At 42.8% G+C, this 24,717-nt stretch overlaps 1 protein-coding gene and 1 pseudogene across 1 annotated transcript in view; both read right to left on the reverse strand.

Annotated features, from left to right (window-relative positions):
* LOC126144800 (uncharacterized) overlaps positions 1-22,248 on the reverse strand; it is a 104,690-nt gene extending 82,442 nt beyond the window's left edge. The window contains exon 1 of the mRNA XM_049915513.1: positions 21,996-22,248. The gene's annotated coding sequence lies outside the window, so the exon portion shown is untranslated. The remainder of the gene's footprint in view (positions 1-21,995) is intronic.
* A 1,586-nt stretch (positions 22,249-23,834) lies between these two features.
* On the reverse strand, positions 23,835-23,952 carry LOC126163526 (5S ribosomal RNA; annotated as a pseudogene).
* Between the last annotated feature and the right edge of the window lie 765 nt (positions 23,953-24,717).

Consider the following 24,717-nt stretch of genomic DNA (forward strand, 5'->3'; position numbering starts at 1 on the left):
CCCTCAAAGTAAAATACGGCGCCATTAACTCATTTTTTCTGAATTTGGCGCTTGATTGGTTTCTGAAATAAACTATTCAATTGGATTTGAGTTCTGCTTCACTTCATCAAAGTTCAAAAAACGAGGAACTGAGATTGCTGAAGTCATAAGTTTGGCATTATTGGCTGAAAGGCCTCAGGTCTATCTATGTACATAAAAGTTTCCATTATTCTTTTGCTTGATACTTCACACTACGCACACACGTACCGCGTCTATCAAAAAGTTGACTTTTTAGGAGTAACGCATGCAAAGAGAACTGTGAAACCAAGTCTTCAAGTGCAGTGCCAAAGAACCGCATATACGAGAGAACTTCAAAATGTAAGTTACAAGTTATTATGGCAGACTAAGTAACTTTTATTGCATGCTGCATTACACATCAAAGTGACACAGGTACATGGCACTATTTTTCAGCATAGTCACCAAGACTCTGTAAAAAAAAAAAAAAAAAAAAAATGGTTCAAATGGCTCTGAGCACTATGGGACTTAACATCTGATGCCATCAGCCCATAGAACTTAGAACTACCTAAAGCTAACTAACCTAAGGACATCACACACATCCATGCCCGAGGCAGGATTCGAACCTGCGACCGTAGCGGTCGCGCGGTTCCAGACTGAAGCGCCTAGAACCGCTCGGCCACACCGGCCGGCCAGACTCTGTAAACATTGGTCGAAACATTCTGTCAGTCTTTCACTTCCTCGAAGGCACAAATCCGTTCCTGTTCAAGAACTTCTGGGTGGATATCCTCATCGTCGAAAAATCTGCGATTGCTGCTTACGAGTTCCTCGAGCGCCTGGACATTGTTGTCTGTGGTCTATCCGATGGCCATCCTTTGCGCTCAATATCACTCACGTTTGTGCGTCCTTGCTAAAATTGTTGGCGCCATTTCACAACGGCTGGACGCGACATTGCATTTGGTCCACATACCGTCACACTTTCACAGCGAATCTGTGTCCAATTTGGATGTTTTACGAAAGCGTTGTGTCTTTTCTTTCGGACATGTCCAGAAGAACAGACTCCATGCATTCTCATAACTGATTCCCCTAAATGGTCCATGGATTCACCTTTCTTCATTGCGCTCGCAGCTCGTGGTCTAATGGCTAGAGTTGCTGCCTCTGGGTCACGGGATCCCGAGTTCGAGTGCCGGCCGCGTTGGTGATTTTCTCTGCCCCGGGACTAAGTGTTTGTGTTGACCTCATCATTTCATCATCACCATCATCATTCGTGACAATGGCTAGTTTGGTCTGTGTAAAAAAAAAAAAGTCGGACTTTGTACGGGCGCTGATGACCGCGCGGTTGAGCGCCCCTTAAACCTATCACCATCATCACCTTCTTCACTGCGGATGCACAAGTACGTCCGACGTCCTGCAGGAATCTCAGAGTAGCGAGCTTGGAGGAAATGGAGAGGGACTGCGGATATGTGGTGCTCGGTGGGAATGTAAGAGTATGTTGGCCGTGAGGCGTGCCGATGTAATCCGCGCAGTTACGATAACACTATCCCGGATGGTGCATTGGTTAACGCACATGTTTAGTCTTGCCGGCACGGTATCTCAGCGTGGGCGATCAGAGGGTTATCTGTCCCCTGTAATAAAAAAGCTGATTGAATAGATCAACGATGAACTTGAACGGCTGTCGTGGGACGTCCACCTCTAACAGACGCAACGAACAATAATGAAAACAAAGAGATTAAAATAAAAGGCAAGCAGAAGATCCTTGATTCGAATCCCGGTCTAGCACACATTTTAACTCGTCGCCGCTGATTCCGTGTAATGTCCCGATGCAGCTGACATCAGTAATTCCTTTCCGTTCTTACCCCTCACTTTCAATTTAGTATCAAGTTCGACGTTTGGCCCGCAAGAACCCTGCTGTACCGCATATCATCTTTGAAGCATGTTCCCAGTTGCCGTTTCATTTCAATTCCACACTGTAATACACCTGTTATTCGTAATGCAGCAGAACTCTGTATGCAGGATACTCAGAAGAAATACAATGTGCGAAAATGATTCAAATGGCTCTCAGCACTATGTGGCTTAACTTCTGAGGTCACCTGTCGCCTAGAACTTAGAACTAATTAAACCTAACTAACCTAAGGACATCACACACATCCATGCCCATGCAGGATTCGAACCTGCGACCGTAGCGGTTGCTCGGTTCCAGACTGTAGCGCCTAGAACCGCACAGCCACTCCGGTCGGCGTACAATGTGCCACTCTTGTTGTGCAATGGTCTTAGCGTGGTACGACACAAGTAACTTCTATTTTGAAGGCTTCCCATAGAAATGCAGCCGTATGACAGCTGAAGATGATGCCTGTGAGAAACGCTGACTCAGTTCTGTCTTAGGATGTGTTTCTTCCAGCTAGGCGCTTATCTTTGCAAATAAACACACAGAAGCAATTTTTACACTGCGCTGCATTTTCTCATATGTCACAAGTACTACGTGTATTAAATCTTCCGCCATCATTTGGCGTGTTGTTCCCGTGTTTGTCGAGCTTATCACGACGGCATCGAACGAACTCAGTTACGCGCTGTCAGGACTGTAACAAGTCGATACAGGCCAAATGAAAGTGCAGCAGAAATGTTTGGCGACCTTTAATGGGAATCCTTGAGATGGTGCACTATCGTATAAATTGGAAGAACCTGTATTCTATGAATACTGTGCGACAATTATGCTACTAGCATAGTATATTTCGCGTTGAGGTCACGAGAATAAGTTCAGAAGATTAAGGCACATATAGAGGCATTTAAATATTTCTCCCTCATTCGATACACGAATCGGTGTCGCTGTGGTCTTCAGTCTGAGGACTGCTTTGGTGCAGCTCTCCATGCTAGTCTATCCTATGCGAGCCTCCTCATCTCCGAGTAACTACTGTAACCTGCATCCTTCTGAATCTGCTTACTGCATTCATCTCTACAATTTTTATCCTCCCCACCCCCCCCATGTTTCCATCTAGTACTAAACTGGTGATCCCTTGATTTCTGAGAATGTGGCTTACCGAACGATCCCTTCTTCTAGTAAGGTTGTGCCACAAATGTCTTATCTCCAGAATTCTGTTCAGTACTTCTTCATTAGTTACGTGGTCTACCTATCAAATCTTCAGCATTCTATAGCACCACGTTTCAAAAGCTTTTATTCTCTCTTTGTCTAAACTGTTTATAATAAATGTTTCACATCCATACACGGCTACACACCATACAAACACTTTCATAAAAGACTTCCTGACACTTTCTCTTGTTCAGAAACGCTTTTCTTGCCGTAGATAGTCTACATTTTATATCCTGACTACTTCGACCATCATCAGTTATTTTGCTGTCCAAATAGCAAAACACATCTACTAATTTAAGTGTCTCATTTCCTAATCTGATTCCCTCAGCATCACTTGATTTAATTCGATCACATTCCATTATCCTCGTTTCCTTGTTGATGTTCGTCTTATGTCCTCCTGTCCCTTCCGTTCAACTGTTCTTCCAAGTCCTTTGCTGTCCCTGAAAGAATTACAATGTCATCGGCAAACCTCGAAGTTTTTATTTCTTCTTCCTGGGCTTTAATTCCTACTCAAAAATTTTCTTTTGTGTCCTTTACTGCTAGCTCAATATGCAGATTGAATAACATCGGGCACAGGCTACAACCTGTCTCAGTTCCTCTTCCTTCTCAACCACTGCTTCCCTTTCATGCCCCTAGACTCTTGTAACTGCCAGCTGGTTTATATAAAAAGTGTAAATAGCCTTTCGCTCCCTATGTTTTATCATTGCCACCTTTAGAATTTGAAAGAGAGTATTCTAGTCAACATTCCCAAAAGCCTTCTTTAAGTCTACAAATGTTACAAACGTAGGTTTGCCTTTCCTTAACCTATCTGCTATGGGAAGTCGTAGAGTCAGTATTGCCCCGCGTTTTCCTTCATTTCTCCAGAATCCAAACTTAACTTCCCCGAGGGCAACTTTTACCAGGTTTTCCGTTCTTCTGTGAAGAATTCGTGTTAGTGTTTTCCAGTCGTAGGATATTAAACTGATAGTTCGGTAATTTTCACATTTGTCAACACCTGCTTTCTTTGGAATAGGAATTATTGCATTCTTCTTAAGGTCTGAGGGTATTTCGCCTGTCCCATACGTCTTGCTCATCAGATGGAATAGTTCTGTCGAGGCTGGCTCTCCCAAGGCTATTGGTAGTTCTAATGGAATTTTGTCTACGGCCGGGGCCTTGTTTCGACTTAGGTTTTTCAGTGCTTTTATCAAATTCTTCACGCAGTATCATATTTCCCATCTCATCTTCATTTACGTCCTCTTCCATTTCCATAATATTGCTCTCAAGTACATCTCCCTTGTATAGAGACTCTATATACTCCTTCCACCTTTCTGCTTTCCCTTCTTTCCTTAGGACTGGGTTTCCATCTAAGCTCTTGATATCCATACAGGTACTTCTCTTATCTCCAAAGGGCTCTTTAATTTTCCTGTTGGCAGCATCTGTCTTTACCCTAGGGAAAGCGTTAGGGAATGATTGACAAGAAAAGGGGAAAGGAATACAGTAGAAGAAGAATGGGTAGATTTGAGAAGATGCCAATGGGATAGCACAGAAAATCGCTCGTCTCAACTTCCTCTACACTGCTACAGTACGTTGTAAACAATGACAACGTTTGATTAATACAAAAAATAAATAACGTTTGACATTAAATGTGTCATATCTCGGCAACTATTCGGAATAGAACATATGCCCTTATCAATTTCTTTGTTCAGAAATACTACCACCCCTCAATGTACGTACCTTTCCTCGTGACTCACTTTGTATAAGTACATCTACATCTAAATGGCTGCTCTGCAAATCACACTTAAATACCTGGCAGGGTGTTCATCGAGCCATCTTCGCACCAATTCTCTACTATTCCACTCTCAACAGCGCGTGAAAGAGACGACAACCTACAATCTTCCGTGTGAGTTCTGATTTCCCTTTGTTATGATTATCGATTCCCACTGTACAGGCCGGCGTCAACAAATTATTTTCGCATTCGGAGGAGAAATCTGTTGATTGAAATTTCGTGAGAAGACCCCGGCACATCGAGAACGAGAAACGCCTTCGTTTTAATTATGTCCACCCCAATCCTGTATCATGTCCGTCTGTTCTTTCCCCTGTTTCCCGATAATACAAAAGTGCTGTCTTCCTCTGAACTTTTTCGATGTACTCCGTCAGTGCCATCTGGTAAGGACCCCATACCGCATCGCAGTACTCCAAAAGAGAACGGACAAGCGCAGGTAGGCAGTCACTTTAGTAGATGTGTTGCATCTTCTAAGTGTTCTATCAACAAAACGCAGTCTTTGGTTCGCCTTCCTCGCAACATTTTCTATACGTTCTTTGAAATTGTAATTGATAGGTATTTAGCTGAATTTACAGCCTTTAGAGTTGATTGATTTATCGTATAACCGAAGTTTAACGGATCCCTTTTAGCTCATGAGGATGACTTCACATTTATTTAGAGTCAACTGCCAATTTTCGCACCATACAGATATGTTACCTAAATCGTTTTGCAATTGGTTTTGATCTTCTGATGACTTTACTACACGATAAACGACAGCATCATCTGCAAACAACCTAAGGCTGCTGCTCATATTATCTCCCAAATCGTTTATATAGATAAGGAGCAGCAGAGGGCCTACAATACTACCTAGGAGAACGCCAGTAATCACTTGTGTTTTACTCGATGACTTTCCGCCAATTATTACGAAATGTGATCTCTCTGGCAGGAAATCACGTATCCAGTCGCATAACTGAGACGATATTCCACCAGCACGCAGTACGATTACAAACTGCTTGTGAGGCACGGTGTGAAAAGCCTTCTGGAAACCTAGAAATACGGAATCAATTTGGAATCCTTTGTTATAGCATTCAACACTTCGCCCTAGTAAAGAGCTAGTTATGTTTTACGAGAACGAGGTTTTCTAAATCTGTGTTAACTATGTGCCAATAGACCGTTCTCGTTAAGGTAATTCATAATGTTCCGTGGCAATATATGTTCCAAAATCCTGCTGCATATCGACTTTAATTATGTGGGCCTGTAATTTAGTGGATTACACCTATTGCCTTTCTCGAATATTGGTGTGGTCTGTGTACGTTTCCTGTCTTTGGGTACGGATCTCTCGTCGAGCGAGCGGTTATATATGATTATCAAATACGGAGCTATTGCATCAGCATGCTCCGGAAGGATCCTAATTTGTATACAGTTTGGAACGGAAGACTTCGTTTCATTAAGTGATTTAAGTTGCTTTACTAGTCCGAGTATAATTAATTCTAAGTTACTCATGTTGACAACTTTCCTTAATACGAATTCTGGAATATTTACTTCGTCTTCTTTGGTGAAGGAATTCCGGAAGGCTGTGTTCGGTAACTCTGCTTTAGTAGCCCTTTCATCGATAGTATTTCCATTACTATCGCCCAGAGAAGGTATTGTGTCTTGCCGCTAGCATACTTTACATTCGATCGCAATCTCTTTGGATTTCGAGACAAAGGGTCGTTGTGGAAAGTCTTATAAGCATCTTGCATGCATATGTAAATTTCTTAGAGTTATATCACAGTGTCCTCATGTGCTTAATGGTCTCCCACGATCAGATTCTACTCGCACGGGTATTGTTAGCTTATTCTATGTATTATTTCCTGTTCAAGGACTTACTTTTTAATAGAAGTGGAGTCAAACTTCTCCTGACGATAGGAAGATCAGTAAACTTCATTATGGTCTTAGGACGTCCGTGGAGCATAGAAAATATTAATACAAAATAGTTTCAGTTGTTACCATCAATTTCATTATTTGTGATATAATGGAAGGTAGTCTGTAAGACAAAACTAATCCTAAGTTTTTAATTCTTGTGTGATGAGTGCAGTTTCTACTAAAATAACGTTCCTGTTATTCCGTGGCTGTGGATGCGAAATATAATCGGAGAAATATTACTGTTGGTCAATAAAGACATGTGAATACGAATATTCTTTGTGTGCCTGGAATTTCTGTTTCGAGTCGTCGATAACTAACTCAACATAACAGTCTTGTTGCTAGTTTCTGCAGTTAAAAGGATTATGCTGTTTTTCACAGTATCTACTCCATAGGTCAGGATGAATGGAAACATACAAAACTTCGTAACTTGCCAATACAGTGAAATAGATCACAGAACCAAACATTCTGAACTTAAATTTTAAACTGCTGATTAGAAGGGCTGTTCCTCATCAAAAAATTACGAACCAAACAACAGACTGCAAACATAAATAACGTGCTAAAACGTTTAAAATGAATCGGGTTTACACGTCTTTACTGTTATGCACCCTACGAAATCGAAAGAGATCTCAGTCACATAATATTGCAAGTAGTGAACGAATGTGTATCTTATAAGGGCTTCAGATAAAGAGGTGAAATAGTCGTATATAGCCCTATGGTCAGTACTGAGGGACGGCTAAGGCGTTCAGCTGAAGGTCGGGAAGAGATAAGGAAGACCGTATATGTCTCGGTTTCTGCGGATCACGTGATGTCCACGTCTCTGGCTGGTAAAAAGTGAATATCATCGCATTCCAGAGAAATCGATAACATCCTATTCCATAATTAATTTTTATTACAGTGTTGCTTGGTTTAGTAAGATCTTACAATAATTAGGTTTGTGCATTGATATACAGCAGTGAATTTATTACACCGCAAACGAATTTCAGAAAATGTCTTAAGCTCTCAGAACGTAATCAAACATCACTCAGACAGTCAGCCAAAATTTACAACCATATTATTACGTTTCAGATTCTCCAGTGTGATGTCTTATATCAAATTAACACTATAGATTTACATACACATTCGCCTATTAACATCTCTTTTCGATACATGTGCTGTAAAAAGTTCCTGATGGTGTTCGACTCAATTGCAAATTTTTTTCTGGGAAATATACATCTAACAAACCCTGTTGTAGCGTGAATTTTTCCCTTACTGATTTACACTTTCTGCATAAGAACAAGATGCAATTTAAGTCATCCGGCACATTAAGAAGTGACATAACGGCGTTGCCTTGACAGTAAAGTTGTGTACAGTATATTCAATTAGTAACGCCGGTCAATAAATCTCATTCTGCGAAGGGCTGGACAATTCGTGTTTAAGTTACGCCCTGTAAACCATCTTGATGTGACATATTACACTTTGCGCAATTTCATCCCGTACGGGTTTTGGCATGTTCAGAGTTTTAATGGTTCAAATGGCTCTGAGCACTATGGGACTTAACATCTGAAGTCATAAGTCCCCTAGAACTTAGAACTACTTAAACCTAACTAACCTAAGGACATCACACACATCCATGCCCGAGGCAGGATTCGAACCTGCGACGGTAGCGGTCGCACGGCTCCAGACTGAAGCGCCCAGAACCGCTCGGTCACACCGGCCGGCTGTTCACAGTTCTTATCATTTGTGCACAGCTCTCACCGTCGTAATAGAAACACTTTATTTACAGTTTCTGTTATACGACGGTTATTCGGAAAGTAAGATCCGATCTTTTATGGAACACAAACCATCACAGATTTTTTTTCAAAAACTATTTTTATTTAATTCCTTACATGTTTAACTATTTATCTACATAGTTTCCATACTTGTTTAAACATTTTTCATAAAATTGTACATTCTTTTGTATCCCTATGTCATAGACGTCTGCGGCCTGTGAAGATAACCAGTCTTTTAACTGCTTCTTGAACTCGTCGTCTGTTGCGAAGCGCTTGCCGCCGAGAACATCCTTCAAGTAGCGGAACAAGTGAAAATCGCTCGGCGACAAGTGTGGACTGTACCGTCATTCAAAAGATCTGATCAGATTTTGGGTGTGAATGGAAGAATGGGATCTCCCATTGTGATACAGCAACAACATTGCAGACGTCAGAAGGGCACGTCGCTTATTCTGTATTGCACGTCGAAGTTTGGTCTGCGTACCGGAGTAAGTAGTTGCTTTTATTGTTGTCCCTTGCTTCATAAACTCGACTAACAAGACTCCATGTCTATCGTAAAACACGATTGACATAACCTCGCATGTTGAGGTTGTCTGCTTGGCCTTGACTGACGCTTAGGCACTGGGGTCATGTGAGCAACCCAAGTCTCGTTCACTGTGACAACGTTCTCTAAAAATTGGTCGCCTTCCTTAAGCCATCGGTCCAAAAAAATTAAGAGCACAAGCTATCTTTCCATTTTGTATTTCTAGGTAAGTAGCCTGCGAACCCAGCGCGCATACAGTTTGCGAAATGCAACTTTTCAGACAATTTTATGCAGAGTTGTTCTACCCACATTTGGAAATTCCAGTGCTAAAGTTGAAATTGTGAATCGTCGGACTTCACGAATCTTATCGTCCATGGCTTTAACTAAATCTTCTGAGATCACTGATGGTCGACCTGACAGTGGTTCATCATGGAAATTTTCCCGTCCGTCCTGAAAAGCTCTCTCACTCACGCACCTTGCTGTCGCTCATCGCACTGGGACCATTCGCCTCACTTACCTGTCGATGAATTTCCGCAGCTGCAAAGTTACTTGTTGTCAAAAAAAAAAAAAAAAAATCGAATCGCTGACACTATTTCGCAGTCACCGTGCAGATCAATTGTTTAAAAAATTTTGAGCTGACACTGTAAACAGCACATTGCGACAACACCACTGCAAATGGTGTCGTTTGACGAGCAAGGCATGCCGGAGCAGGCGTGCATGCGCCTTTCAATGTTCGCGCGACATACAATTAGCTATGGCGGTGCTGACCTTACGTTCAGAATAACCCTCATATTCGAGTTCCTTTGGGAACACTGAGAAATCGTTTTCGTATTAACACGATTTAGCTCGTGATGTAGACTACAGCTTTATACTGATAGTTCGAAAGGTTTCGTTTTATTTTGGCTCTATAGAGATCAACTATCATCTCTCATGTTGCAATACGCAGAACGATAGCTAAGCGATGGTGGGTAGCGACTCACAAGCAGACTTTCTCCAGCATGGTACTTTCACCATCTCATGTCCAGCTTTCATAGAAATTTTAGCGACTGATCGGCAGGTTCCCCATTTCTACCGCGTGTGCTTAAAATGCGGACAAGTTTCAATACGAAAGCATACAGGGCAGTGATTTCATTACTGTTTATACGACTTCCTCCCTCAACGTAAGACAAGTAAGATGTTCTGGCACCTGAAGAGATATCTAGCTGCAGAAGTAAATACAAAATACAGGATGGGTGAAAGGGCATCAGATTAAAAATCGTATGGGCGCTGCCTGTAGAAGACAAGCGAGCATTTTCCTCTCCCGGTCTGACATTCAGTTTTAATCTTCCAGGAAGTTTCCAATCAATGCACACTCCAGTATGGAGTGAAAAGCTCCTTCTAGCAATAAAATAAGAACGATGAAGAGTTTCTCTCTCTAACCCTTTCGGCAGAGTTCGTTTGTTATAAAGCTTCTGTTGTTCTACGAGTGCACAGAACTCTTGAGAATCCAAACGAACTCACCCAGAATTTCACTGACTATTATTTCGAACTGAACTCAGTACTATATTCGTGTTCAGGTCATACTAATTTACGTTTTCTCCATTCTTCCTGAATCACTGAAAGCGACTGTCGTTCTCCTTCCCCATCATCAAATAACTGAACTAGTGATCTGTCTCTAATGATTTTAGCATCGCCAGGACGTTATATTCCAGGTTTCCTTCCGTTTGTGTTTGATTGAGGAAAAGTTTACATGACTTCCGTTCTCGCTGTAATTTTAATGCAGAAACGATCTTACTGCGTTCGGAGGAAAGTTATGGTGGATGCGACTTGCTATTTCCGTTTTGTCTTGTTACGCATGAGTTTTGAAACGAAACGAAAGAGGGGGTTAACACCCGGTAGTGGCCTATAGCAACAACAAATCAGTGATGATGGGTTCAGGTGGCTCGCCAACAACATGATCCTATGTACCTTTCAATAAATAAAAAAAAAAAAACAGTGGAGAGGTCAGAAATCGAATTCGGGACATTGAGATACAATCCGATGATTGGGAACTGTATGCTACCACCTCTACTCCTTCGCCGACAGTATTTTCCTCTACAACTGCAATTCAAGCAGGCAACTCACTGTGCCAGCCTTCCTTAGGGATCCCATCCACACAGGCAGGCAGTTTTAGAGTTAATTCAGCGTTGTCGAGAAAAAGTCTCCATTAGTAAACGTGTAACTGAATACCTTTAGCCTGTGATTAATTAAAAAACTCTGAAACCAAATGATAACGAATAACTAATTCAAATTGTGTTGAATGAAATTGCAGCAGAAATATTTTAATTGCTCAAGGACACTTTGGTGCACTTAAATAAAGCAGATTGGACGAGGGTTGCCACTTAAATAGTGGCAATTATTTACATCCGATACAAAAGAGTTACATGTTTGCACCTGTTACTGTTCTTCAAAGTAGTCACCAGCGTTGTGTAGAACCCGTTGACAGCGATGTGGAAGGCCTAGTATACCGGTAGCAGAACTTGTTCTGTTGATTGTGCCAATGGAGCCGTCTACTGCCTGACCAATATCTGGAATAGTCCTGGAGCGAATGGCACGAAGTGGTTCCTTCATCTTCGGAATCAAATCAAAGTCACAAGGACTTAAGTCCGGGGAGTATGGTTGATGGTACCCTACTTCCCAGTCGCATCGACGGAACAGAGAAGCCACAGCTCGCGCCCGCTCATTGTCGTGCAAAATGATGGGTGGGTTGCGCAGAAAGTATCGCTTCTTTCGCAAAGCTGGTCGCAGGTGATACTGTCGTGCTGTACGACCTCTGGCACATTCAGTCTTGATCCAACTCCGTTGTTCCTGTCTCGAAAACATAGTGACACCATTACGTTAGACCGCTCGCTCACAAGTGACTGTTTTTCCCTCGATTGTGTGCACGCCGGTGACGTGCGAGTCCATTTGCTAGGAGGTAAGGTAGGTATGTCAACAACGGGTGTTATCAGCGACAATAGTAGATCCCATTGTATAGTGTCTTCACAGCAGTGTTGCCACTATTTAAGTTCCAACCTACGTATGTTGTTAACATTATCCTAGTTCGCCACTAAGTTCGAGCATATATTTTCAATGTCCATACGGTTTCAACGAGAGCTGGTCGATACGCATAGCCTCGAGTGTATATCTCTCATTTTTTGTGGACGGTACGACTTGTTAAGTCAGAAAAGTTGTCATCATAGATAACTCTTTAGTCGTTCCAACATATAAGACAGTTCTTACATTCAGTGATAATTACCAGAACTAAAACAGGATTTGTTCAGTCACATGTCACTCATAGCTGTTAGTGTTTTATGTAAATCATCATGGCATGAGCAATGAAAGCTCCTGCCGATTTGGGAAAGTCATGAATGTGTCCACAATGTTGGCAATATTCATTTGTTTGCTCATGTTACTGTCTCATATTGTCAATTATTTTCGGTGCAATCGGGCAAGCTGCAAGTCTACGAGGTCTTGTATTCTCCTCACTGCCTTCGCTTCGTAAGCCAAATTACTATCATCTCAGCAGTCTATCTATTGAAGATTCGATCTGGTTACTTTTCCGTTGCTGCTCCACGCTTCCGGAACAAACTTTTAGTTTATATGTGTGATCGAAAGCACACTTGATTTGAGAAAAAGTTTTGGCACTTCCGTTCTCAGTAACTACGTATCAATGCTGCCAAAAACGGCTTTCTTCAGTGAAGGAATCCTCGTTTCTTCTCTCGTTACTTTTTATGTTTTATCGTCTGCCTTTTTTATTTGTCCTTCCGTTTCAAATCAGTTAACCCCAATTTACTAGCTTTCTTTCCGTCTTCATCGTTGGATTCTCTTATCCTTCCAACTCGCTCTGTTCCTCTGTATTTTTCGTGCTCACTGCTGTCACATTAACATTATTATAACCAGTCATCACTCCTCAACCTACAGCGTCAGTCCAAAAAGTTTCGAGGCAAGAGTAAGAAAAAAATAAAACTAAGTTGGTGGTTTTAATGCTTTATATGTTCTACATAGTCCCCCCTAACTTGAGTACAACGCACAGAATGTTTGTGTCATTGCTCCTTCGATGTATGGACTGAACAGTGGGAGCGAAAGACCACATCCCTGTCTTACACCCTTTTTAATCCGAGCACTGTTCTTGATCTTCCAGTCACATTATTACCTCTTGGCCCTAGTACATGTTGTATATTACCCGTCTCTCCTTGTAGATTACACCTACTTTCCTCAGAATTTCGAACATCTTGCACCATTTTACGTTGTCGAACGCTTTTTCCATGTCGATAAATCCTATTAGTCTTCCTTCCATTATCAACAATAACGTCAGAACTGACTCTCTGGTGCCTTTACCTTTCCTAAAGCAAAATTGATCGTCATCTATCGCATCCTAAATTTTCTTATTCACTCTTCTGTATATATTTCTCTCCAGCAGTTTGAATGCTTGAGTTTTAAGCTGAGTGTCATTAATTGCAGTCTCCGGAATTGTACGGACTATATTTTTCCGAAAGTCGGAGGGTATATCACTAGCCTCATACATTCTACACGCCAACATGAATAGTCATTTTGTTGCCACTTCCTCCAGTTATTTTAGAAGTTCTGATGGAATGTTATCTATCCCTTCTACCTTATTTGATCTTAAGTCTGCCAACGCTCTCTTAAATTCTGATTCTTATATTGGATCCCATATCTCTTCTCCAATGATTCCTGTTTCTTCTCCCAACATCAGAAAAGTTTTCCCCCCTCATATATACCTTCAGTGTACTCTTTCCACTTATACGCTCTCTTCTCCGCGCATTTAACAGCGGAATTCCCACTGCACTCTTAATGTTACCACCCTTGCTTTTAATGTCACCGAAGGTTGTTTTGACTTTCTGTATGCTGAGTCGGTCATTCTGACAATCATTTCTTTTTCGATTCCTTCATATTTTTCTTACAACCATTTCGCCTTTGCTTCCCTGTACTTATTTATTTCATTCCTCAGTGACTTGTGTTTCTGTATTCCTTAATTTCCCTGAACATTTTTGTATTCCCTTCGTTCATCGATCATTTGAAGTATTTCTTCTCTTACTCAAGGTTTATTCTCAGTTACCTTCTTTGTACCTATTTTTTTCTTTCCAACTTCTGTGATTGCTCTTTTTTAGAAATGTCCAATCCTCATCAACTGAACTGCCTTCTGAGCTATTTCTTATCGCAGTACCTATAGCCTTAGAGAACTTCAAGTGTACTTCTTCATTCCTCAGTACTTCCGCCCCCCACTTCTTTGCGTATTGATTCTTCCTGGCTAGTCTCTTAAACTTCAGCTTCCTCTTCATCATTACTAAATTGCGATCCAAGTTTGTATCTGCTCCCGGGTACTCCCTACAATCCAGGATATCATTTCGGAACCTCTGCCTGACCATGATGTAATCTAACTGAAATCTTCCCTATATCCCGGCATTTTCAAAGTATACCTCCACTTCTTGTCATTCTTGAACAGATTATTCGCTATTACTAGCTGAAATTTGTTGCAAAACTCAATTACTCTTTCTCCTCTCTCATTCCTTACGCCAAGTCCATATTCTCCCGCAACCGTTTCTTCTGCTCCCTCCCCTACATCCGCATTCTAGGCACCCATGACTGATTAACATCTCCCTTTACATACTGAATTACCCGTTCAATATCGTCATATACTTTCTCTCTCTTCATCTTCAGCTTGCGACGTCGGCATGTTTGTCAGAACTATTGTTGTCGGTGTTGATTTGCTGTCGATTCTGATGAGAACAACCCTGTCACTGAACTGCTTACACTAACACACTCTCTCCCCTACCTTGCTATTCATAACGAATCGTATTCCAGTTGGTTGGTCGATTTGTGGGAAGGGACCAAACAGCGAGGTCATCGGTCCCATCGGATTAGGGAAGGATGGGAAAGGAAGTCCGCCGTGCCCTTTAGAAGGAATCGTTCCGGCATTACTTTGAAGCGATTTAGGGAAATCGAAAAAAACCTAAATCAGGAGGACCGGGTTTGAATCGTCGTCCTCCCCAATGCGAGTCCAGTACGCTAACCACTGCGCCACCTCGCGTGGTCGAATCTTACTCTAGTAATACCATTTTCTGCTGCTGTTGATATTACACTATACTCATCTGATGAGAAATCCTTGTCTTCTTTCCATTTCATTTCGCTGACTCCCGTTATATCTACACTCCTGGAAATGGAAAAAAGAACACATTGACACCGGAGTGTCAGACCCACCATACTTGCTCCGGACACTGCGAGAGGGCTGTACAAGCAATGATCACACGCACGGCACAGCGGACACACCAGGAACCGCGGTGTTGGCCGTCGAATGGCGCTAGCTGCGCAGCATTTGTGCACCGCCGCCGTCAGTGTCAGCCAGTTTGCCGTGGCATACGGAGCTCCATCGCAGTCTTTAACACTGGTAGCATGCCGCGACAGCGTGGACGTGAACCGTATGTGCAGTTGACGGACTTTGAACGAGGGCGTATAGTGGGCATGCGGGAGGCCGGGTGGACGTACCGCCGAATTGCTCAACACGTGGGGCGTGAGGTCTCCACAGTACATCGATGTTGTCGCCAGTGGTCGGCGGAAGGTGCACGTGCCCGTCGACCTGGGACCGGACCGCAGCGACGCACGGATGCACGCCAAGACCGTAGGATCCTACGCAGTGCCGTAGGGGACCGCACAACCACTTCCCAGCAAATTAGGGACACTGTTGCTCCTGGGGTATCGACGAGGACCATTCGCAACCGTCTCCATGAAGCTGGGCTACGGTCCCGCACACCGTTAGGCCGTCTTCCGCTCACGCCCCAACATCGTGCAGCCCGCCTCCAGTGGTGTCGCGACAGGCGTGAATGGAGGGACGAATGGAGACGTGTCGTCTTCAGCGATGAGAGTCGCTTCTGCCTTGGTGCCAATGATGGTCGTATGCGTGTTTGGCGCCGTGCAGGTGAGCGCCACAATCAGGACTGCATACGACCGAGGCACACAGGGCCAACACCCGGCATCATGGTGTGGGGAGCGATCTCCTACACTGGCCGTACACCACTGGTGATCGTCGAGGGGACACTGAATAGTGCACGGTACATCCAAACCGTCATCGAACCCATCGTTCTACCATTCCTAGACCGGCAAGGAAACTTGCTGTTCCAACAGGACAATGCACGTCCGCATGTATCCCGTGCCATCCAACGTGCTCTAGAAGGTGTAAGTCAACTACCCTGGCCAGCAAGATCTCCGGATCTGTCCCCCATTGAGCATGTTTGGGACTGGATGAAGCGTCGTCTCACGCGGTCTGCACGTCCAGCACGAACGCTGGTCCAACTGAGGCGCCAGGTGGAAATGGCATGGCAAGCCGTTCCACAGGACTACATCCAGCATCTCTACGATCGTCTCCATGGGAGAATAGCAGTCTGCATTGCTGCGAAAGGTGGATATACACTGTACTAGTGCCGACATTGTGCATGCTCTGTTGCCTGTGTCTATGTGCCTGTGGTTCTGTCAGTGTGATCATGTGATGTATCTGACCCCAGGAATGTGTCAATAAAGTTTCCCTTTCCTGGGACAATGAATTCACGGTGTTCTTATTTCAATTTCCAGGAGTGTAGATTGAGCTTTTGCATTTCCATTTTCAGATTTTGTAGCTTACCTACCACTTTCAGGCTTCTGACATTCCACTTCCATGTCCGGACTCTTAGAATGCTATCCTTTCGTCGCTTACTCAGTCTTGTTCTCTTAATTTTTATGTATGAAATATTAATGACTGTGCCTTCGGTAAGTCCATCTTAATCTGTAGGCTGCCTACAATTGGCTGGATGAGCCAGCTCAAAGTTCAGAGCAAGGCAAGGACATATTTCCATTAGGTCTATGCCTAATAAGAGACTGACGTAGTCAAACCAACTTTCAGGTGAAGGAGAGCTGCACTCCTTTTATACTATACTAACTTAGTGCCCACTGCTTCGCTCGCGTTTGCGTAGTAATCACAGAAGGAATAATTTTGTAAACAAATACTAGGCCTACTGAAAAAATAATGTAGTAAAGAAGAGTTTCTGTTATATGCAATTGTGATAGCCAAATCGTCGTGATGACAACTAAACAACTTTCTTTGATTTAGTTCAGATATTGCAATACCTTCTAAACCTTTCAAGCTAATTAAGGCCATAGAAGCATGGTCTTTTCAGAATGTACTTCTGACAAAAAAGCCATTCTGGTAGATGAAGTCGGAGGTTTATGTTAATCCTGCCTTTTGAGTTCTTGTGGTCATATTCCCATAGAAGGTTCAAAAATGGCTTTGAGCACTATGGGATTTAACATCTGACGTCATCAGTCCCCTATAAATTAGAACTACTTAAACCTAACTAACCTAAGGACATCACACACATCCATGCCCGAGGCAGGATTCGAACCTACGACCGTAGCGGTCGCGTAGTTCCAGACTGAAGCGCCTTTAACCGCTTGGCCACACCGACTGGCCACATAGGTTTCATCCCCTAATACACATTTCTTTATTTCTGACTGGGAAGACTAGTACCATTTTTCATAGATTTAGCTTTAAAATGTTTTAATATAACGAAATATTTTCATAAATAATTTTCATCCCCTATTAACACTAGGTCCTAAATTTCCAAAAACACTGAAACATTTTTTATTTTTAACAGATAATTCACATATCAGTTTTCATATTTGTAGCTCTAAAAATTCTTTAGTAATTCTTTAACAATGATTTATTTTCAAAAGTACTTTCATCCCCTATTCCATTTCTCAGAAGTTGAATTTCCATAAGTACTGAAATATGTACTTTTTATTCCTGACAGAAACCAAATTTCAGTTTTTGTAGATCTAGTTTCAAAATAGCCTTTAATAGAGAGACATTTTCAAAAAAGCCTTTCATCCTCTAGTTCACCCGCTTAGGGAAGGAATTTAAAAATTTTATATAGAGAGACCACGTTGAGTTAAATGCAACAGAGTATCTAGCAACCATAAATTTAAAGGTAAAATAAATTTTAAAAAATCATCAGATACGACGAAACTATTCTTAGGGATACGACGTGATATTAATGATGTTATCGATAGTCACACCAAATCTCAAACTGAGGCGCCAACACAGCGTTGTGAGCTTAGGGCGACGTAAACAGCAAATAACAATAATGCATACAGTCAATAAAATTATACACCATTCCTCTCAAACAAATTTATCATACTCCGTGAGATCACAATGGCCCGATGCCATTCGATTCTGAGGAATAAAGAGCTCAGAAGAACAAAAATGCTTCAGAAACCATCGCTGTCCTTCTGGTGTGAACATACCATTCAGTGTTCGGTGCTGGAAGCAGACAGACTGCGAAATACGCCAGTAGGAATGCAACCTACTACTCGGGAGAAGCTCAACACTGGCTCAGATTGGTGGGTGACTCGAGCCTACCTAGCGCAGTGGTACAGACCTTAGACTGGCGAGACAGGGTCCGACTCCCCGTCTGGGGTCGTTAAGGATTCATTTCCCGCTGTTTCCCTAAATTGCTCACGAACTCAGAGGAGGTCCATTTGAAAAAAGACACGGACGCTTACCTTACCCATTCTTTCCGCATTCTCCCATGTTCTTCATTTCTATTGACATCGTTATCAATTGGATGATACACCGTGATCTTCCTTCCTTTCTTCCAACGGACGGATCACCATCAAATATATCTTCCACCGTAAGATGGTGCTAAGACACTTGTGGGAAGGAGGAATAGCGCTTAACGTCTCCTTCCTGATGAGGTCATTTGATGCTGAATACGAGCTCTGGACTAATATGGACAAAGAGATCGGTCGTGTCCTGTGTGAAGGTTTCCGGAATACGTCTCAAGCTATTCAGAAAACCATTCAAAATCCAAAACTGTGTTACTCCATACCGTTCGCACTTTGTTCATGTGTTTACTGATGGCTCTCGATATCAAGCGACTTTCGTGATTGTCCCCAATCAGTAATATTTCAAGTAATTTCGTCTGTCCCCATATCCGACAAGCTCTAAAATTTGGTCGTTATTCCGGGCTCCAAAAGCTACGTATAGAAGAACCAGACTGAAAAAGTGTATTTTATTTCAGTGAAAACCTGGAGTGGCATACTGAAATGAACATCCGAATTCTGGAAATTATAAGAGAATCACTGCAAAATAAACGAATAGGAGTGCCAATGTCCTCGACATGGCCCAAACACTACGTAGAATTTCCCCAGTTGGTGAAGGATACCAGTATTTCTACTATTCTTCGATTTCAGTACACGGATATGGAAGCTTTCTGAGCGTAATGGGGAGTGGGATGTGCATTTCTTGTTCCCAAGCAGAGGTATTCCAATAAGTTTTATGCTCGCATTTCAAGTTATGAATACGGAAACTGTCCGAGAAAGAACGGCCAGAGGATCGGTGCCTTCAGTCTGCCCTAAGCTGCGATTCAACCAGTAACTAAAAATTCCCCCTGATTCCTAAAATTTCAGGTGAGCAGTAAGCAAATAACTACCTAGGTATGAAGGCCTGTCTTTCCACTTGCGTCATATGGGCATCAGGGATAAGTCTTTTTGCCTCACTCAGATGAAATCAAGAAGATTGAGACCACTATCTGTTTTCCTGTAGTTTTTTCGAAACACAGTAAAATCACCTTTTGCAACACCCTTTGAAAACCAACAAGTGCTCTGGTTTTATTTTGTCATCAAAATACTCAAAGTTACTAAGCCCTTTCTGATTTGATGCTAGCTAATAACGTGTATACTGATACTGTCTGTGGTTACATTGACATTTTACTCTTCAGGTACATGCTCCACAATCTCGGTTCCTTTTATATATTCTGTTTTACACAATAGGTATCATATCAAGATTATTTAACGGTATGTTTTGTCACCGTGTGCGTAGTGTAGGATAATCTTAAAGGACAGTTCAAACAATTTATATTGTGATCTATCGGTATAGATGTTTTTTTTTTTATCAAAGTACTAAGCTGTTGGAAGAACTGTTCAGTAAACTCATGCAACCAGTACAAACAGTTTTACCTCATTAGTCGGATACTTTTCGTATATTTGCAATGCCAGCGATAACGTACCTTATATCACCGTACTTGTTACAACACTGTGTCCAGTAACTCCGTCAGAATAATGAAAAACACGGCCTTTTTCAGCAAAAGAATCCTCGTTTCTTCCCTGTTTACTTTTTTATTTCTAATGTCTGTCTTACTTATTTTATCCGCCTCTTTCAAATTAATTGACCACATTTTAATAACATCTTGTCTTCGTCGTTTTCATTCTCTTATCCTATCTCTCTCGCTTACATCTGCATTTTTCATGCTGACTGCTGTCACACTAATGTTGTAATAACCAGCCATTATTCCACAGCCTATATCTATTGCTACTAATATTGTCCGTATTGTTAGTACCACCTTTTACAGAGCTTTCGTATACCGTTAAAAAAGTATATTGTTCCAAATCCGAAAAATCTCCTTTAGATATCTTGAACGGTTCACGAAATAAGAGGTAAATCTGGTTGACCGTGTGGGACTTCAAACCCAGCTCCACCCAAATGCTAGTCTAGTGCCCTAAGCAGTGTTCCCCTTGCCCCGTGAGAGATGTTTGTGCATCGTGATGACAAAAGGACAGATTAAAACAATTTTCACAGGGAAGATGAACATCTACATTAAATCATCCTAATGCCAAATGTAATGTAAGGTCATAGCGTTTTCCAATAAGTTAAATAAAGACAACAGATATATATATATATAACAGACGTCAGTCATCAATAACATATTTCCTTTCACTGCTTACAATAGTCTGCCAATGCTGTTGTAAGTTTCGATTCTGTGACTGCAGAAATCACGTAGCTTTGAAGAGAAGAACTCGTCGAATCAAGTTTGGAGTACATTTTCATCCGGAAAGGATGTTCCTGGAAGATTGTTCAAAAGAGAGGGGGAAAAGGTGAAAATCTCAGGGCGTAAGGTCGGGCGAATAAGATGGGTGCAGAATAACTTGACAACCCAACTCCTGTATAGCGTTTTTTTCAGTTTAATAGAAAGCGTGCGGGCGTTTTAGTGGAATAGCATCACTACACGCCGTCTTCCTGGTCGTTATTCTTGGACTGCGTGTGAAAGACAGCTTAGCTGTTGACAAAAAATGTCGGCAGTGATGGCTGCACCTCGGCGAAACAATTCGTAGTACACCACGCAATCGCTGTTCCACCAGATGCATAAGATTATATTTTGTCGATGCGCACTGGTCTTTGCACGGGGAATGGCTGCTTTGTTAGGGTCAACCATTCCTTTCTTTTCCTTATGTTACTATAAAGATGTCATTTCTCGCCACCAGTAACGATACATGAGAGGACTGGTCGGTGTCGTTCACGAGTCAATTGATGACGAAAAGCGGAGATGTACATACGACCACTTGCTGATTTTTGTTGTTTTGGCTTAGAGGATGATGTACCCATACACCCAATTTTTGAACCTCCCTCACTGCACGCAAATGTCGCACGATGGTGGAATGATCACAGTTCATCACATCTGCCCGTTCTCGAGTACCCTGACGTGTATCTTCGTGGATTAATGGGTTTAAACGATCTTCTTCCATCCCCGCAGGTTTTCATGAAAATGGAGAGCCACTAATGTCAAGACGATCGTTCTTGAAACGAGAAAGCCGTTTACTAGCCGTGCTCTGTTGAATGGCATTATCCTCAAACACGGAACAAATTTTTCTGGCTGTCTCCGCTGGTGCCACCCCTCTACTGAGCTCAAACAGAATATGTCGGAAATGTTCCGATTTCTCCATTTGGCACTCAGTTTCCTAGCGTCCACAAAGCCACTCACTACCCCCAAATAACAAAATGACAATATGTAAATTCAAATAGCAACAGTGAAAATAAAAAATGACAATCGATAAATAAACCCATAGCAACTGGAATATCAACTTGCAAAACAATAACGCTACGGACTTATGCACCAACCTAAAACAATACGACACCGTCGAACTTCTAGCTTTGCACTTTATATGGAGTTTTGTACTTACCTAATGACTGTAGAAACGAGCTGTGGACGCACTAGTGACGCAAACTTTGTACAGAAACAGAATGCGAAAACTGCACCAGCACAAGAAACAGAATAGCTCCACTCTCAACGTCCCGTGCGAGAACTAGTTAGGGAAGTGATGTGATGAGATGAGCGTCGTGCACACTGACTGTTTTTTCGCGCAGAGCGTCCTAGCTAGTCCCACAAATGGAATAAAGACGTCTGTGACGGCACACGGAAGGCCCCGCCATAAAAGTGAAACCTCTGCGGACAGTTTGTTTGTTTTGTCGTCGCAGCCGGCCGATATCTGTGTTCTTGACCTCTTCGCAGCGGCTACGCAAGCCGAATCGGCGCGCCGTTATGTGGCCATTCATGAGAGGCGCCGGTCAGGCACGTGGTAATTGGCCTCTTCCATAACCAAAACGAAATACTAACAACTACGGCGGCCCTACAAGTTCAGAGGGGCCTAACGGAAACTGCCATCTATTTGTATTAATACCAGAAAAATACATTGAGTGGACTACAATCGTGAAAAGGCCAGCTCGTGTAATCAGGAGAAGTTCCGCAACTATATGTAGAACTAACTCAGTAACCAAATGGAAGACACGTGACTAAATGTTGGGACATACTATTTCAACACATGTCCACTGCTCCCTACTACTCTGGGATGAAAACAGCTGAAGATAGTTTGCGGGACACTGAAAGTATTTTTGTATGTTTACGAATTGTTTTTAACCAGGGCTGATTCTCACGTCTCAACTTCCATAGTTCACGGCCTTCCCACTGCCCCTCTTGGATACTTCTTGGGAGCGTAGCTTCCGTGACGACTATCGCACGTCTTTAAACCTCCCATTATGTCCTCTTCCATTACTATATTCTTTGAGAGATTTCTTCATTTCTGGTGACGTCTAACCTTAAGACTCCAGCAGTTTGTCTCCAGTAATCCATTTCCGCAGACGTAGCACAAGGGAAACGTGTTAGTAGTCGATTAAACTCCTAACCTAACACAACTCGTAGAAAACATTGAAAGTGTACTAGTATTCAAGCAACTCTCAGTCACTATACTTTTATTCACCAATGCATTCTGACATTTCGTATTCTGAGGCCTCATTTGGAGGAGGAAACCGATTCCTAGTTATATTTTATCGTAACAGCTACATTCGAATTCATAGAATCTATTTACACATCTAATCTGCAATTCACTCTAAGTACTCGAGGGTTCATAGAACCATTTTCAGCCTACTGTATTTCTCAAGTGTTCCACTCTTGAATAGCCCGTAGAAAAAAATGAACACACAAATCTTTGCCTACGAGCTCTGATTCTTCTTATTTTATAGCGATGACCATGTCTCCATATGTAGGTAGGACTCAACAAGATACAAAGTAGTTTCTTATTCGGAGGAGTAATTTCGTATTTTAAATTTCGTTAACAATCGCTCCGGTTCGAAAAACACCATTGTTTTAATGACTGCCACCTCAACTCGCGTATCATATCTGTCACACTCTCCACGCTGCTTCGCGATAGTACAAAGCCAGCTGCCATTATTGGAACTTTTTCAATGTAATCAGTCAGTCCTATCTGGTAAGGATCACACGTTGCGGAGCAATGCTCCAACAGAAGAGACTTCCGGTGCATGTTGCACTCCGTCTTCAGGCTACAAGTGGCCCATCGGGACCATCCGACCGCCGTGTCATCCTCAGCAGAGGGTGCGGATAGGAGGGGCGTGTGGTCAGCACACCGCTTTCCCCGCCGTTATGATGGTTTTCTTTGACCGGAGCCTCTACTTTTCGTCGAGTAGCTCCTCAATTGGCATCACGAGGCTGAGTGCACCCCGAAAAATGGCAACAGCGCATGGCGGCCCGGATGGTCACCCGTCCAAGTGCCGGCCACGCCCGACAGCGCTTAACTTCGGTGATCTGACGGGAACCGGTGGATCCACTGCGGCAAGGCCGTTGCGGTACATGTTGAACAAGTGAAAATACACTGTCCTATCACTTTAATGTGACCACCTGTCAAAAGACTGAAAAAACACCTTTATCAGCATGGACGGCTGCTAGACGTGTAGGAAGTGTGTCAGTGAGGTTCTGGAAAGTACCGACAGGGAGGTGGAGTCACGCAGACCCTTGTGCCGTAGCCAGCTGCGCTAGGTCTCTCAGTTGAGGAACCACGGCTTGGACGGCCCGGTCGAGGTGGTCTCACAGATCCTCGACTGCGTTTAAATCTGGGGACTGATGGCCAGGGAGTACGATAAACTCATCCTGGCGCACTTCGAACCACGCACGTACACTGCAAGCTGTTTGACATCTTGAATTGTTCTGCTGGTATATGCTATCATGCTGTGGAAAATAAAGTGCTTGTGGAGGTGGACATGGTTCAAAATGTGTGTGAAATCTTATGGGACTTAACTGATAAGGTCATCAGCCCCTAAGCTTACACACTACTTAACCTAAATTATCCTAAGGACAAACACACACAGCCATGCCCGAGAGAGGACTCGAACCTCCGCCGGGATCAGCCGCACAGTCCATGACTGCAGCGCCTTAGACCGCTCGGCTAATCCCGTGCGGCCATCGACATATTAGTGTTGATCCACTGCGCCTTCCAGAATGACGAGATCACCCTGTGAATGCCAAAGAAACATTCCCCAGACCATAAAGTTCCTTCCTCCGCGCTGGACCCCAACGACGGTTGTTGCAGGATGTTTGGTTACATACCTTTCACG

Source organism: Schistocerca cancellata, chromosome 2 (assembly GCF_023864275.1).
Source record: "Schistocerca cancellata isolate TAMUIC-IGC-003103 chromosome 2, iqSchCanc2.1, whole genome shotgun sequence".
Taxonomy (NCBI): domain Eukaryota; kingdom Metazoa; phylum Arthropoda; class Insecta; order Orthoptera; family Acrididae; genus Schistocerca; species Schistocerca cancellata.